The sequence below is a fragment of the Microtus oregoni genome, unplaced genomic scaffold, assembly GCF_018167655.1.
Source record: "Microtus oregoni isolate MIOR12 unplaced genomic scaffold, Mior012 000029F_ref0000214, whole genome shotgun sequence".
Lineage (NCBI taxonomy): Eukaryota > Metazoa > Chordata > Mammalia > Rodentia > Cricetidae > Microtus > Microtus oregoni.
The window spans coordinates 8335133-8352919 of NW_024543088.1; the positions used below are offsets into that span (position 1 = coordinate 8335133).

Below are 17787 nucleotides of genomic sequence, written 5' to 3' on the forward strand. Positions count from 1 at the left end.
CCCACAAGAATCACAGTAAGTTCAAGTCATCTGAAAAAAAGAGTTGGGTCAGCAGTCATCAGGGAAGTCCGACATCTGATCCCATGAAGAGCTGGAAGAGGGAACAGGCTCCGCAAAGTTTGTCCTCCAACTTCCATAGTCATGCTGTGGTGTGCTGCGCACACTCGCAATAATAATAATAAATAATTTTGAAGTGGTTTTGTTTCGTTTTTTTGTTTGTTTTTGTTTTTCTAGACAGGGTTTCTCTGTGCAGCCATAGCTGTCCTAGAACTAGCTCCATAGACCAGGCTGGCCTCAAACTCACAGAAATCCACCTGCCTCTGCCTCCTGAGTGCTGGGATTAAAGGTATGCACCACCACTACCCGGCCTACAGTTATTATTTTTTAAGTTAGGCTGGGTCCTCCAAATTATTTTATTTTATGTGTATGGGTACCATGTGCATGCACTGGCCATGAAAGCCAGAAAAGGGGGCCAGATCCTCGGGACTGGAGTTAGAGCCATTTATAAACTGCTGGGAATGGAACCCAGGTCCTCTGCAAGAGCAGCCAATGCTCTTAACTGCTGAGCCATCTCCAGACCTATCAGCCTCCTAATTTTGATACTGCAGTAGTCCCAACAGGTGTGATATTGAGCCGAGAGTGCGCAGGATTGTTCAGCACCCTCCTTGAACTATGAGCCTGCAATTGTTTCAAAATAAAAGTTAAAAATAAGTCGGGTGTTGGTGGCACACGCCTTTAATCCCAGCACTCGGGAGGCAGAGGCAGATGGATCTCTGTGATTTCGAGGCCAGGCCCCAAAGCTACAGAGAAATCCTGTCTCGAAAAACCAAAAATAAAAAATAAAAATAAATTGTAATTAGCTATGCCTGGTGATGCAGGCCAGAAACCCCAGCTTCTTGAGAGGCAAAGGCAGGAGTGTCTCAAGCTCAAGGCCAGCCTGGGCAATTTAATGAGACTTTGTCTCTAAATAAAACTTAAAATAGGAATTGAAGGGGCAGCAAAATGGCTTGGGTAAAAGGATTTGGTGCATAAGTCTGACAACCTGAGTTCAATTTCCAGATCCAGATCCCACAGTAAAAAAGGGAAACTCACTCCTGAAATTTGTCCTCTGACCCCCGCCACACACACACACACACAGACACACACACAGACACACACACACACAGACACACACAGACACACAGACACACACACAGACACACACACACACAGACACACACAGACACACAGACACACACACACAGACACACACACACACACAGACACACACACACACACACACACACAACCAGGGCATGCATGCAGCCACACTCACATCCACGCACATCATACACTGTTAGAGCCCGTGGGCCCCAACACAGATAACTATTTTCCCTAACTGGATTGGTACTGAGTCGCGAGGAATAATCAGACACAGCTTACACGGTCATCACGGAAGGGCATCGCAGGCTTCTTCTCTCCTGAAGATCTCTTGCATTTATTATCCAAACAACTTTTATACCAACACATAAACTGAATGGGAAAATACCTGTCTCCTAGGTAACCAGGTGAATGGCATTTTGTCACGTCCGCATCTACCTGTCTGCTGTGTATGCTAGCTGACACATAGGCTTGAACCAGCATCTCTATAAGGCATCCTCCAAATTACAAAGAGAGGAGCAACAAACATCCTGACAGACAGCTTGTCTGCAGGGCTACGTAACTGCCTCAGATGGGGCCTATGGCTTTTGCGCCTGGCTGCCATATAGAAATATGGGCCTATAATACACATAAAAATAATCAATGAATTTTATATTTAAAGGAGGGAAGACGGATATATCTTGGTAGTACAGAACTTACCTGGCATGAACAACGTCCTACATCCGATGTTCAATATTAGTAAGTAAATAAATATTAATTGCATTTCTATATAAAACAGCAAACCCCCAAGAAGAAAATAAAAATATGTAGATGATCCTTCTGTGTGTTTGGGAACCTATTTTACATCTTTCTTGAAACAGCACATACAATGGTTAGCATCAGCAGCATGCAGCTCCACACCACACTAGGCCAGTCATGTTCCCAGACACACCGGAATCACCCGATTAACACCCCCAAAACCTCAGATCCCATGTAGTGCTCCAGAGGGGATCACAATTCAGAGACTAGATCCCAGAAGTTAGGATTTTGGAAATCCCGAAGGTAAACCATCCCTATAGGAAGCAGTACCTTTCAGATGTGTGTCCCAGGACCATCTTATGGCACGGAACCTCAGCCGGTGCTAAGAAGAGGAGTGCTGGATAGCTTTATGTCAACTTGACACAAGCCAGAGTCATCTAAGAGGTGGGAAGCTCAATTAAGAAGCTGTCTCTAAAAGGCTGCTCCAGAGGCAAGCCCATAGAGCATTTTCTTAATTAGTAATCCATGGGGGAGAGCCCAGTCCACTGTGGGTCACTGGGCAAGTGGTCCTGGCTTCTATAAGAAAGCAAGGTGAGCAAGCCATGAGGAGCAAGCCAGTAAGCAGCACCCCTCCATGGGCTCTGCATCAGCTCTGCCTCCAGGTTCCTGCCCTGCCTGAGTTCCTGTCCTGACTTTCTTCAGTGATAAACAGTGATACAGAAGTGTAAGAAGAAAAAAAAATCCTTTTCTTACCCATCTTGAATGCTTTGAATCAATAAAATAAACACAGAAAATCATAAAATTATAGAAAACTGAACATTAAATTCAATGCCCAAAGGCATCAAGGAGAGTCAAATGTCAGTTTAATTAAAAACTATTGAAGAAATGTTTTTTGAAAAGAAGGGATAGAAGGAAGGGAACATGGTTTAAATGGGATAATGAAGTATGAAGAGTTAGGAAGAAAAGAACTAAGACACTGGGAACAACGGTCAGTGTCGGGTATAACTGGAAATACACAGACTTTCAAGTTACACATATAGAAGACTTTGAAGAAAAAAGCCCAAAACATCAAAATATTGGAATGATATTCAAATAAAACTTTCTGAAAATAAAGGACCTGAAATGACACATTTTAAGAGCCAAATGGGAGTGCTAAGGACAAAGAACTTTAAAGTATGCCCTGGTAAACTATTAAATCTAAATCTAAGCCGGCCGGTGGTGGCACACAACTTTAATCCCAGCACTTGGGAGGCAGAGACAGGAAGATCTCTGAGAGTTCGAGGCCAGACTGGTCTACAGAGTGAGTTTCAGGACAGTAAGGGTTACACAGAGAAACCGTCTTGAAAAAAATATTTTAAAAATTCTAAATCTAGTACGCTACATTTGAAGAGCACAGGAAATGTCCTCGGGGCTACAGAGAAACAGATGAAAGGGTGGAGAACGAATGTCTGCATCAGATTTAACAAACAAAAGCAACACAGAAGTAGAAAATCATTTTAAAAAAATAAAATTAAGGAAAATAAATGAAACTAAAGATAGGCAATTGAGCTTCCTTCCAGTATCAAGGCCATTTAAGTACAGACACACATACACGTGAACAAGCAGACTCAGAAAGCAGACTCAGAGAACTTACACACTATCCCTCCTGAGGGTTCCACCCATGCTTCTAAAACCCAGGCTCATCACTTGGGCCACACTCACAGCCAATTATCTCAATAATATGTTCTCAGTTATCCCCCACATGGTACACAACTAAAACCATCCTAGAGAGATCATGAGAAAGAGGTGGCTCATTCTCTTCAACAGGCGCCATCAGAGCCAGAAGTCTCTCAGACTGAGGGGTTACTTGAGCAACCGGAGGAATAGGAGAGTGGAGAAGTGGACACTTTGTGTATTGAGTTGTAGCATGAAGGAGAAACAAGACTGGGGCATGAGGCAGAAGAGATGGCTCAGTGGTTAAGAGCACTGTTGCTCTTCCAGAGAACCCAGTTTGGCTTCCCAGAACCAACATGGCAGCCCAAAACTCCACACTCCAGCTCCAGGGGATTCAATGCCCTCTTATGGCCTCCACAGGTACTGAATGCAGGTAGTGTACATATATACATGGAGGCAAACACTTGTATATATGAAATAAAAATAAATAAATTAATGGCAATTAAACCTTCTATGCCCTAAATATGTAGAATACCACCAAGATATTGAGAGGTAAGGGGAGAGAGAGGAGAACACAGTGAGGTCACTATGATGATGTGGGTAATAGGCAAGAAGAAAAGAATGCCAGTCAAAACAGGCAGGCTAAAATGAGCAAGACATTAAGGCGCTCCTGAAGTTGCTATTTCAAAGGTAATCACTAGAATAAGAAAGTCTTTCCTGACATCCAAAGAATTTAATCAATGAAACAAATCTAACAATAAATAAGTAAATAACGTGAACTGAAATATAGACATAATTGTAACAGTGACAGAAGTGAAAACAAACATAGTTATTATATAGCAATTAATGTAAATGATCCTAACTTGCCTATTGACTGAAAAACACTTTTCAAATTGTTTAGAGAAAAGTTTAACTATTTTGGTTATATGAGTCATGTTTGAAATACAGAATAATTATGCATTTATAGGAGGTTCAAATGCATACTCAAAAGGTTGAAGAGTAAACAAAAAAATTATTAGGCAAATGGAAATATTATGTTTCAAAAATATCAGATTAAAAAAACTCATGACAAAGCTACTAACATAGATAATGACTACTTAAAGACTGAAAGTCTGACATGCTTCCAATGAAGGAAAAGCTAATGACTCACATGACCAAATAACACATAGGAAACAGAAAGATTGAAGAAACACCATCAAGGGGTCATACCAGGAATGTAACAATGTTTCACTATTGGCAACTGTGGCAAGATAATTCACCAAACTAATAAACAGCAGGAGAAGAATTATATTTTTACCTCCAGAGAGAGTGAAGAAGCTTTTGATAGAATTCAACACCCACTCACAATCACAACAACAACAACAAAAATCTCTTGAGACAAGAGAGATAAGTTCAGTGGTTAAAGAGTGTGTACTGATCTTCCAGGGGGCCTCAGATAAGCTCCCAGCACTCACACTGGGTGGATCACATCGCTATAATTCCAACTCCAGAGGATTTGGTGCCCTCTTCTGGCCTTCACAGGAACCTGCATTCACATGTACTTTCCTAATGCATGCGTTTATGGCTAAGAATGTTACTCTGAGTGCAACTTTAGCTGCATCTCAAGTCCTTACATAGAGTATTTTCATATGGATTCTAATCAAAATATTTCTAAAATGTGATCATTCCTATTATAACATCTTCTCTGACCATGGTTTACTTAGGGAATCATTTTCTGGACACATTTGGCTATTGGCTTCTGTATAATTTGAAGAACAGCATTCTTCTTTGTTTGAATCCTCTAGCACCTGCTGGGATTTTCCTTGCCTCAATGAGCTGGGAGCTTGTGTAAATGTCTGTGTGAACTTTAAAGAATGTGTGTTCATAGCTTTTAGGAGCAACATCTGGGCATGTCAGAGAAATGTATTAATTGTGTCATTCAAATCCTTATGAAATTTAGTTCCAGCTGCCGCAGAAAATGTGTTTATTAAAAAAAAAATCCTACAAGTTGTGGCTTTAGGTTTCATTTTAATCCTAACCTATAAAAACTAGAAATATTTCTAATTATGTAGACACTCTGTTATAGAGAATAGAAAAGTAAATTACCTCCCCCACAATTATTTTTTTAAAATCACATTTTTTTCAACTAATCATTACCCAAAATGGCTTAATGTCACGTGCCTGGAAAATAAAGTAATTTCTTTAGGCATCATCCCAAGTTTAATTGGGTCATATCCATAACTCTGGGGAGCACAGCAATTTGTTTAATTACACAGAGGTACATTTTGCAACTCCTTCATATTGCTGGGTACACATGAAGACAGCAGCTCTCCACAAGACACTCTCGACAGATTACTGACTTTTTATAGCTCAGGGAAACTATGTTCCCCACATTAAAATTACCATGGCCCTGCTCTGCAAAAATAAGGCAAATGTCACTCCCCTCTCCAGTGCCCACAGGCTGTCCTTCTGAGCCGAGAAAGCCAGTCGAGAGCCTGGGTTGGGTGAAATACCCGTGTACAACCAGTCCTTCCAGGAACGTCAGAAGTTCTCTCTCACCGGCGACAGAGTACAGAGTACAGATCCCATAAGAACAGTACTAAGCTGATCCTCTGAAACTGGGGGCAAGTGTTTTGGCTGTAAAATGTCACACACTAAATATTCCATTCTTTGCAGCTTGCACACTTGCCATTGCCACCACGGACATCCGGTCCACCCTCGCCAGCTACACCACACAGAAATGGTATGGCTGTAATCCTACAAAATCAGGTAACAAGTCGGGCTTGGCTCCCAGGATGCAGCTTGCCAACTGTCCTAGCTCACGTTCTGACGATGTGATAAAACATTCTGACCAAAAGCAACTCGGGGAGGAAATGGTTTATTTCCCTTACACTCTCAAACATCATCCATTAAAGGAAGCCAGGAAAGAAACCTGGAGGCAGACAGTGAAGCAGAAGCCTTGGAGGAACACTGCTGACTTGATTGCTCCCCCATGGCTTGCTCAGCCTGGCAGCCAGGCCTGCCTGGCTAGGGGTGGCCCGGCCCACAGCAGACTGGGTCATCCTACATCAGTCATTAATCAAGAAAATGACCTACAACCTACAGGCCAATCTGAAAGAGGCAATTTTTCAGTTGAGGTTCAGTCTTCCCAGATAACTTTAGCTTGTGTCAAGTTGACAAAAAACAGAAAACAAATGGGCGCACCAACCTCTGCTGCAGCACACAGGAAGCAGAACACTCCAAATAAATGAAGCAACCCTCTTTGGTCTCTAAATCTACCTTTACTATACAGCACAAAATACTGTGCCCTGCCCCCATGCTGAGAAACAGTCACACAAATCCTACAGCCGTCTTACACACACACACACACACACACACACACACACTCCATTTAAACTATATTTCTGAATGGCAGCTTGAAGGATATGCGATGTGAAATCAAGGATTTATTAAGGAAACTGGAGTGCTCTTTATGAATAGTCAAACTACAGCATAGAGCTGAGTTTGGGTGCCCTCACTAAGGATACAAACTACCACTCTTAGCCCTGGGCTGACGGACATCGTCTCTTCTGTGGGGGTTCCTAGCTACACTACATTTTCTAGCCTACTAAATCAGGACAAATGAGGTTGAGCCCTAGCAGAGCCAGCAGTTTGAGACTGGCTCTTATTTTCTCCCTAGCTACCAGCTAAACCACCCAGGCCCCCAGCTCCTGCAGAAAGCATGATTCAAGGTGAAAAGAGGCTGCCTACCAGGGCAGCCATGCAGAAGTCCACTAGGGATGCCAGCTGTGCCGGAGACAGAAGCCTCCAAACATACAGATTTCTCTGGCCGAGTCACTGAAATCTTGCAGTTACTGAAGCTGTTAGCTCTGCCATTTAAAATTCTGGCCATGGAGACTTAACCATACCAGAGGGACGGGTCATAGTGTTTCACTCTTGGTCCCCATAGATTAATGATCCTCAGAATTCACATTTAGCTCTTTATTGTTATGGGTACTTCCTGTGATTTAACTCAGATCTTCACTTAATGGAAGACAAGCAAGAAGCCTCCACCGGCTATGGCCAATAAAACCACAAGCATCTCAGACAATAAACACACCCACTTAAACACAACTAGCAACTTTCATTTACCCACAAGCAGACCTAAATTCTTTGTACAAAAAGAGAAAGCACCCTGAGTATATAAAAATGCAGAATAAGATGCTGGGTCTAAATTAACTCTGACAGTCATTAGATATCAAAGAGCAAAACAGTAAAGCCATAAACTTCCAAGTGCATACTGGCTAAACAGAGTTAATAATAAATAGACTGACAGTGTGGCAGCTGTGTGCCTGTCCTAACCATTTTATTGCCTGTCCCAGCTGGCTTTCCGCTGTTGTAATAAATGCCTGACCAAAAGCAAATTGGGGAGGAGGTTTATTCGGTTTACAGATTACAGCCCATCACGGAGGAAAGCTGAGGGAGGAACGTGAGGAAGGACTAAAGCAAAGGCCAACGAAGAATGCTATGGTGCTCACTGATTTGTGATATAGATATGAATAATTTGCATTGGCACTGATTTTGGTCTATTGATATATATTTCTGCTCTTGATTAAGGTATTATGATTATACAGTTCATTTAAAAATCTAATGTATAATTAAGATAGATAAGCATCATTAATAGTCAAGCTTGTAGTCATGTTAGGATTTTTTTAGATATATTGAAATATATTTCAGTTAAATAGGAATTCTTAAAATCTTTCAGAGATCTTCAGAATATGGCATTTAAAATGTTTAAAAACTTAGGACTTTTCATAACATGAGACACATCTGCTCCTGGCAGCACCAATTACTTCAAGAGGAAGATGGGCACCAAAGAGGCTCCTTATGGCATTGATTAGCGATTTGGGAAAGAAACTGCTCTTGCCTGAACTTCTTTTTTTTTTTAAGGTTTTTTTTATTTTTTTTAGATTTATTTATTATGTATACAACATTCTGCCTCAATATATACTTGCACGCCAGAGGAGGGCGCCAGATCTCAGTACAGATGGTTATGAGCCACCATGTGGTTGCTGGGAATTGAACTCAGGACCTCTGGAAGAGCAGCCAATGCTCTTAACCTCTGAGCCATCTCTCCAGCCCTTGCCTGAACTTCTTGATGCTATGCTGTATGAACTGGACATGCAGGACCCACAGAGAAATGACTGCTGAACTTTCCTAAAGGTGAGACCATCCTTCGGGATTCCTGTTTCAAGAAAGAGTCTGAAAGACATTCCGCAGGACACAGAAGAAAGTGACTGACAAGCTGCCAATATAGGCGGAACTGTCTTTCAAATTTTCTTCTTCATGGAAAAGTCTTCTGGATACTATGGGCCTGTAGGCTGAAGATGGATGCCCCAACAGTAGGGAAGAACTTTGGGTGACTATTCAGACAGCGAGATGTCTCTGTCAATTCTAGAGTTCTGGAAGTAGCTTACAATGCCCTTCCTGTTTACTTAGGTACTATTATATCCTTCTGGAGTCTTTGATGGAGTTGAAGAATATAAAGTTATAGTTTTCCTTAGATATGATGAAAGATAAAATAAATATAAATAGTGTAGCTGTAATTCTTGCTTGATAACTGTTTTATGTAATTTTACTACGTTAAAGTTAAAACCTTCCTTTTTATCTAAACAGAAATGGGGAGGTGATGTGGGATTCCTCTCTGTATGTTGTGAATTCTATTGATTAATAAGGAAACTGTCTTAGGCCTGCAGAAGACAGAACTTAGGTAGGTGGGGAAAACTAAACTGATTGCTGGGAGAAAGAAGGTGGAGTCAAGAGAAGCCATGTAGCCCTGCCGGAGACAGATGCTGGAACTTTACCTGGTATGGCAATATACAGATTAATGGAGATGGGCTAGTTTAGGATATAAGAGTTAGCCAGAAATATACTTAAGCTATTGGCCAGCAGTATTGCAAATAATATAGTCTCTGTGTGGTCATTTTAGGGCTTAGCAGCCAGGAACTAGCTAGCAGCCTCCTACTACAGGTTTGGTCCCAGGCTCATGTTCAGCTACCTTTCTTAAACAGCCTAGGCCTTACTGCCTAGGGATGGCACTGCCCACAGTGGGCTGGGCCCTCCTGTATTAATTAGGAATCAGAAAATGCCCTACAGGTCACAGGCCAATCTCAACTGAGGCTCCCTCTTCCAAAGTGGCACTTGGTTGTGTAAAGTTGACAGCTGAAGCTAACTATAACAGCATGGAACCCTTCTACAATTCTTCAAGATTTGACACTTTTGTGATTCTTTTTTTTTTTTTTTTTTTTTTAATTTTCGAGACAAGGTTTCTCCGTAGCTTTTGGTTCCTGTCCTGGAACTAGCTCTTGTAGACCAGGCTGGCCTCGAATTTTGTGATTCTTTGTATGTTTGTTTTGTTTTAAGGAAGTATAGAGCTTATGTAAGGCACAAACAGCAGAGAAGTTGTGAAAATTGTGAGTACAGCTCAGGTATGAATTTATCATTATCCCTGACAAACCTTGAACCTGCTATAAACTGTGATGTCAACTTTGAAAAATAAGTAACAGTTAATAGTCAGAATATTTCAAAGAATGATTCAACTGCAGTGTAGTCTTGAGAAACGATGTCACATTGTATAATTAAAACCAGTTTCCCAGTGACTGGGGAATTGGGGGACTTCGGCAATTTCTAGTTCTATGTTAAAAATCAAAAAGCCAGGTTTGGTCGTACTATTGAGGCTGGTGAGTAGATCCAAGAGTGAAGCCCAGGCCTCACACAAGGACTGCAAAATTAGCATCCAAGAAAAAAAACCCTGCTGGCAAAGAGGAAGAGGGGCACTTGACCCAACAAGGCCAGTGAGTAACCGACTCCACACACATGACAAGGTGCAACACAACCACCTGGACCTTTGGGGCACCTCTCCCAGGAGCCTCTCCCTGCTCAGATCTGCTTCCTACCGTATCCTTGCTTAATACATCCAGGCTTTTTAAGTATCAGGCACGGGCCTCTGTCCATTTCCCCTTTCTGTTCAGAGACACAAAATCCTGGAAGTCCCAGCAGCCGCCTCCGGAACTCCACATTGCTGATGTGGGAACGCAGGGTCCCTTCTTCAGGTTGGCAGTCTCAGGGGCGGAAGAATTTTACAGCCGACACAGAAGGAAATTGGAGGACAGTTGTGTGAGAGCTTAAAGGAAGAAAGAAAGCCAGGATCTTGTTATCGTTCTTTCTTTTGTTTTTAAGTGAAGGGGTCAGAAAAGTAGAAGAAAATGGCAGATAAAAAGGAAAAACAGAAGACACTGAGTTCCAACTCAGAAAAGCAGGAAGGCTCAGCAGTGAGGAAAGGGCCTCTGGGTATAAAAGTTCATCTCTCAGGGGCAGTAAGCTAGCTGGATGGGTAAAGGAACTTGCTACCAAGCCTGAGGAACTGCATTCAATTCCCAGGACCCATAAGGTAAAAAGAACTTCTCCAAGTTGTCCTCTGATCTAAACGGGGGGGGGGGCGGGAAGGGGAGGGGAGGGCAGGGCGGAGACAGAGACAGAGAGAGAGAAAGGGAGAGAAAGAGAGACAGAAACAGAGAGGGTGAATATAGTGAATATAATAATAAAAATATTTTAAGTACATCTCTTACTAAAGGAATAGTTATTATGCGATCTTTAAAGTAAAAATAGCTTAAAGTATAACTGAGGGCTGTTTCTGTCCATTTATATTAATATTCTCTCTCTCTCTCTCTCTCTCTCTCTCTCTCTCTCTCTCTCTCGGAAACAGTGTTTCTCTGTGTAGCCCTGACTATTCTGGAAATCTCTCTGTAGACCAGGATGGCCTAGAACTCACAGAGACCCACCTGCCTCTGCCTCCTGAGTGCTGGGATTAAAGGTGCACGCCATCGCGGCCCAGCTCATGATATTAACTCTTAAAGTAGAATGTTCCTTGTAGTCTTATATTCTTTTGGGCAATTTAAACTATCACATAGCTCCATCTAGCACAGGTCCAGGGCCAGAGGCACAACTTAGAACCTGTACTCTAACTAAGAATCACATAGCGGTAGTTTAAAACAAATAAACGAGAAAGGCAATCTATAAAATAATCGTGATTTACCAGGAGAAAACAGTTTCTCTGAGTGGACTGAACACTACTGTCCTGTTTGCTTCCTATAGCTGTGAGAAACACCATGGCCAAAAGCAGCTATGGGAGAAAAGGATTTATTTGACTTACCCATCCTGATCAGAGCCTATCATGGGGGAAGTCACGGCAGGAACCTGAGGCAGGCGCATAGGCGGGGGCCACAGAGGAGCACTGCTCACTGGCTTGCTCTCCACAGCTTTCTCAGACTGCCTTCGTATAGGACCCCAGACCACCAGCCTAGTGGTGACACCACCCACAGGGGGCTGGGCTCTACCACATCAACCATTAGTCAAGAAAATGTCCCACAGACACTCCCATGGGCCAACCTGACAGACACAAGTCCTCAGTTAAGGTCCCCTTTTCTCAGGTGACTCGACCTGGGTCAAGATGACAAACACTAACCAGTGTAACTTCTAATCCAAAGACCAAAGCTAACAGGATGGCTCAGTGAGTAAAAGCTCTTGCTCTCTGACTCCATGTTCGAAGGAAAAGACAGACTCCTGAAATGTGACCTTTGACCACACACATGCCAAGGCGCACACAGGCACACAGACACAAACACACACACATAACAAAATAAAAATTTAAAAACAGAAACTTCATAAGCTCTGACATATGACACAAATAGAAAAATCCCCACCACAAAATATTTTATGCAGAAATATATTATAAACGTTGTGCAAGATTAACTTGAGCCCATATGTATGATATACACAAAACACTCGTGAATTCTGTGTTTGTACATGGATCCCATACCCATGATACTTCATTATGTTTATGCAGAAACTTCCAGCATCCAAAGCACTTCTGATCCTGGGCACTCCAGAAGAAGGATACTTAAACAGGAGCTTGATCACATCAAGCAACTGGTTCACTACAGTGGTACCTACGACACAGGCATCCAAACATGAGGATTGACTGCTAACGTTGAGATGTCAGCACTCCATGGTCTGGTTTAAAGTTCTGACTGCGAGGGAAATGTGATGGGAGATGGTAAGATGAGAGCGAGGCCTGGTGGGAAGTTTCAAGGCACCGGGGCTGTGGTACTAAAGGACCTCGGTTTCCTCTTCCCACACTTCCTCTGGCCTTGAAGCACTGAGTCGCTTATATCATGATGTGACATCTTGTCATATGCCTAAAGGCAAAAGAGAGCCAATGAATCACAGCCTAAAACACTGAATCAAAACAAACCTTATTCACTTTGTTATAAGTTTGCAGGCATTTGTTACCCTAACAGACTAAAATGACGAGCACACTGAAAAGAGTCAATATATACGTATAAATATATATAATAAATAAATGTAAAATCACATGGTAAAAGAGTCTACATATAATACATATTTACTCACAGTTATATTTATTTCTAAAATATGTAATACGACAGAAAACCACTTTCGACCAATTTCAGCATTTATTCAGGATTTATTTGGCTCCACTAATCTGATGGTAGAGAGGACCCTAAAAACATGTTCCAGGAAAAGTTTCAAAAAAATAGAAAGTGAGGTCTAGGCCTGGTGATATAGGCTAGTAATTTCAGCTATTTATCTCAGCTATCCAAGAGAGTGAGGCAAGAGAATCCTAGGATTCACTAGAGTAGCCTGGGTAACTCAGTGAAACCTATCTCAAAATAAGAAACCTTTAGGAGGACTCGGTGGTGGATGGCATAACTAGCATGGCCAGGGCATAGGTTTAATTGTTTGTACTAATTGTTTATACCACCCGGGAAAGGTAAAACACAAAGCTGAAAATCATCCCAGATGCTAAGAGCAGAACCAAGGCGTAAAAGCTTGAGCTGGAAGATGAGAGTGTACCCTAGGATATTTGGAGCATCTAAAATTGAAATGCAAAGTTATTTAAAAGCATCCTCAGGATGAAAAAAAGAGACAAAAATAGAAGAAAAGAAAAAAACGAAACAAAGTGGTAACCTCCAAGAGCGGGCATGGGTCCAGGGAAAAGCGAAGGAAGAAGCAACTGAAATGTGAACGTGGAGAAGTCTCTATCTAGGACTGTCTGCCAGCCTAGGAGCACGGGCTCTGACCAAACAGCCAGCCTTGAGGCAAGTGCAAAGACATAACTCAGAGAGAGTACTCATTCATCAAAGAAAAAGACCGAAGGAAAATAAGGGGGGATACTCCCCCATTTGAGGACAACATGACCTCACAGGGAACCCAAAGACAGACTAGCCCAAGCTGGAATCCATTCGAATAGGAACTACCCTATTCTTAAAACTCCATGTCTTGAGAAAGAAGGAAAAAAAAAATATCCTGTACCAGACGCCCGTCTCTAGTGCCCATCTGGAAGAAAGAATTTCTACTCTTCTCTCTTCCCGGAGTTTTAGGAGCCCAACTACACTGACTGGCTCCTCTCTCTTCCTTTCATTTCTTAATCCAAAGCAAAAAGGTTTGGGAGACCACTAGGGAGACTACGGCACCCCTAGGCCAAAGCCAACAGTTGAGGTCTCTATGAAGAGAGACCTTTCTCCAATACCTCCCATCCAAGTTCTTTATACTGACTCAGAGCCTTCCAGGTAAAGCCAAAATCAACAAGGCCGCCCTTCACCCCCACTCCCTGCATCTACCCTTTACTGTTACCACCAAAGTCCTAGAACAAGGCAGTCTACACTCTAGATTTCCACCCACTGTGAACCCTGGTGCACACCGGCCTTAGGGCTCTCACCATTAGGTGTCATTGCCGGCAGAGGCTCCCTTGGACATCATGACCCTTCTTGCTTCTCAGACACCTCATACCTATCTTTCAAACGCAGAGTTCCTCAAATCTCATGCCACCTACCACTGTTCTTACACTCCAGAATACTTGTCTCACAGCAGCTGAGACTTAGCCTGGACAAGCGTAACTCACCATCTCCCCATCACTAGCAGCAGACACGGCTGCCCCGTCTAAGTCTAGATGTGACTGGGTTGCCAACCAAGTCACAAACCACCAAGGGCAACAGAGTACTGCCCTAAAAGCTATCATCCAACTAGCCTGAATCACACACAGCCACCCAACCACTGATGAAGTTCTAGCAATTCTACCTCCTCAAATTTCCCTCCTCCCAGCCCTTCCTCTTCCAGTTCATTTCCATCCCCCGCCGGGGTCTGGGCGGCCAGGAAACGAACAAGCAGCCAAGTGGCTCTCTCCTTCTACAGCCAACAGAGATATCTGCCCTGTTGATCGGTATATTTCCACCATGCATGACAAACCCTAAAGTATCCTGAAGGTTGAAGAGAAGTAAATCAATACATTAAGTCATTCATGAAGCTTGTCCATCATAATGCTGACCACACCCCACTGTCAGTCAGGATAGGGTATGGAGATCTGAAAATCTCGTATCTCTCACCTCTGCATTCCCAGTGGATAAGGTGGTTCTTGGTACTGTAGGCACTCAACTAGATAGAAAAGGCCACTTAAAGAAAACCTCAAATCTGGGGGCTGGAGAGATGGTTCTGTGGATAGGAGCACTTGCTGCTCTTCCAGAAGACTCAGGTTCAGTTCACAGGGCCCACATGTGGGCTCAAAACCATCTATAACTCCAGTTACAGAGAACCTTATGTTCTTTTCTGGCCTCCATGTGCACAATGCATAGACATCCATGCAGGCAAAACACCCATAAACAATTAATTAATTTCTAAAGAATCTGGAAAGACATATCCCATAGTATTAAGTTTAGTTAGCCCTGAAGAAACAATGTCAGTGCAGACACAAGGTGGGGAGGGTAGAAACTTTATTCCCTACATCTCTATGTTGACATTAAATATTTTTCCCAATGTACACGTGGTTCCAAATGCCCAAAAGTAAGTTAGAAACAATGCCTAAGTACAATATAATGCTCTGAGGACCGTGCTCATTCTGGGAAACCAGGAGCTCAGTGGGTAAGTGTTTGTTGCACATATATGAGGACCCAGGTTTGGATCTTAAACACCCCTGTAAAAAGCCAGGTATAGTTGTGCACCTATAACCCCATCACTGGGGAGCAAGGGGAGGCAGGGGCAAGGGGATTGCAGAAAAACTGAAAGCCTGAAGTTTAGTGTGACTGTGCCTCAAGAACGTGAAAGATCGACAGAGGACCCACGTACACATATGAGCACACATACACACATGTGTACACTGGACACACAAAAACTGAATTTAAACAAGCACTTAAAATCAGTTAATTAACTTTTAAAGAATTGAGAAGGTGAGAAATTTGAAGTCTGTACAGCAATTTAGAGACACGCTCCCAAGGGAAAAGCACAACCTACTTTCTTCAAAGGGTATTTCTGGAGTCAGAAATCCAGTGGAGCATAGTACAGACAAGTCTTTTCATATGTATCAAACAAAGATGTTTTCATCCAAGCATCCCAATAACCAATAAAAATTGCCTGTCAACATATAAGTATCTATGAAAACTGTAAAGTATGTCTACACCTATTGATGATGGACCAAGTTGAAGCAGAGGCTACCCGTGTTGACATAACCACCTAGCAAAATTCGTTCCGGATTTATTTTCAGGATTTTTGAAATGACCAGCATCCAACAGTCAGAATGAGATTATATATTTTAAGCAAACCAGTCAGGCAATGCTCTAAAGCAGCTTCCCTTGGAAAGCTGCGCAAACGTGATGTTTGTGCATGGCTCTAGAACAAAATCCTTTCCCCTGATGGAAGTGAAGCAACACAAATACCAGTCCAAGCCAAGTCTCCTTTACAATCCAGGGAGCTTTGAACATCTAAAACAACAGAACTTTCTTAAAAATCAACTCTAACGATCTTTTAGATTCAGAAAACTGAGCGCTGCAAGGCAACTGTTAGAACCCTGGGAGAAGGAAGCTGAGAGGATGCGATCTTTAACTGCCTTTGGGAAAGGTCAAACCTGCTCTCTCTGGTTTAGCCTCTCAAGAAGAAAGAACTGGCTGAAAAGATCCACTGACTGCATTGTCTCGCTGCTTGAATAGGAAAGTTTGGTAAAGCATGCACAAAAACAGCCAGTGCTCAGGAGAATTTGCCCTGGGCGAGACAGAGAAACCAGCCAAGTACATAAAACTCGGTTTGCTGTAGAGTAGCAGGTATTTTCACAGTTTTTGGACAAGCCAAACTTTCAAAATGTAGAACATTTCAAATGGTCAGTCCCTCCCCCTTACAAAAACGTGGATTCGGAATATTAAAAGTCAAAATATCATGTCTCACTAGGCATTTGAATTTAAGAGCTTCGACGCCAAATAAAAAGGACCCTTCCTAACCTTCGGCTTTCGAAAACTCAAAAAAAAAAAAAAATCCCTACTAGAAGGCAATCACCATATTAAAACCAAACCCTAAATGATAAAGAATTTTTTATTCCACTCAACAACAGCTAGGAAGATGACAGGCTTCCTTTAATCCCAGGCCTATCACATAGTTTCTCAATAATTAAGAACTCTGCTTTCCACTGCAGAGAGGCCAAACCAAGAGGGAAAACCGGCATTTCCTGGGAAGTACCAAACCCAGCGGGTGGGAATGATGTTCAGTCCGGGAAGCTGCGCCGTGGACCAGGCCGGGAGCAGCCGAAGCCACGGTGCACGCGGCCCGCAGGACCCCGGCGCAGGCCAGGCCGCACGCGGGACGGGAGCTATCGGGATGAAGGATGCGCAGGGAGGATGCGGCGCCACCTGCGGCCGGGAGGGACCAGGGCAGGTCCGCAGCCCGAGAGCGGCGCCCCCGGAATCCCGCCCCACGTCCCCCGGAGGTCGGCCAGGAGCCTGGGAAGGACGACAGCCGCACTCACCACGCCGCGATCCCGGATCCATCGTCCCGCCGCCCGCACCGCAGCGCACAGCGGCGACAGACGCCGCCCCCGGCCCGGCACCGCGCGGCCACGCCCCCTTCGCGGCCAGGGGGCTGGATTGGCGAGCGCTGCGGCCAATGGTGAGCGGTCAGGAGCTGGCCGCGTAGGCGCTGCGGGGGCGGGGCGCTGCGGAGGAGGCGGTGCCTCCTCAGGCCTCCTCCTCCAAGGTGGGGGAACCAGGAGACCCGGGTACCCCTCTGCTTGCAGACCCTTTGAGTCACCACCTGTAGCCTAACCTTCACCTGTGTCTTGAGTGCTTCGAACCCAGGTTGTGTTACCCACCTGTATGTCCTCAGACACCGTGCAGGGCTGAGCATTCACCGAAGCCTGAGAGGATTATAGCCCTGTCATCAGTTGGCATTAAGGCCCGCTCAGTC

The 17787-nt window shown here is 43.6% G+C and overlaps 1 protein-coding gene across 6 annotated transcripts in view; it reads right to left on the bottom strand.

The window, feature by feature from the left end:
• The window catches only part of Wasf3 (WASP family member 3), an 88014-nt gene extending 70569 nt beyond the window's left edge, over window positions 1-17445 (bottom strand). For 2 of the 6 annotated variants that reach the window (XM_041678139.1, XM_041678134.1), the window contains exon 1: window positions 17351-17445. The gene's annotated coding sequence lies outside the window, so the exon portion shown is untranslated. Of the gene's footprint in view, window positions 1-12367; window positions 12747-17350 lie in introns of those variants that run through there. The other 4 variants (XM_041678137.1, XM_041678135.1, XM_041678136.1 and 1 more) reach the window with 4 other exon arrangements.
• Between the last annotated feature and the right edge of the window lie 342 nt (window positions 17446-17787).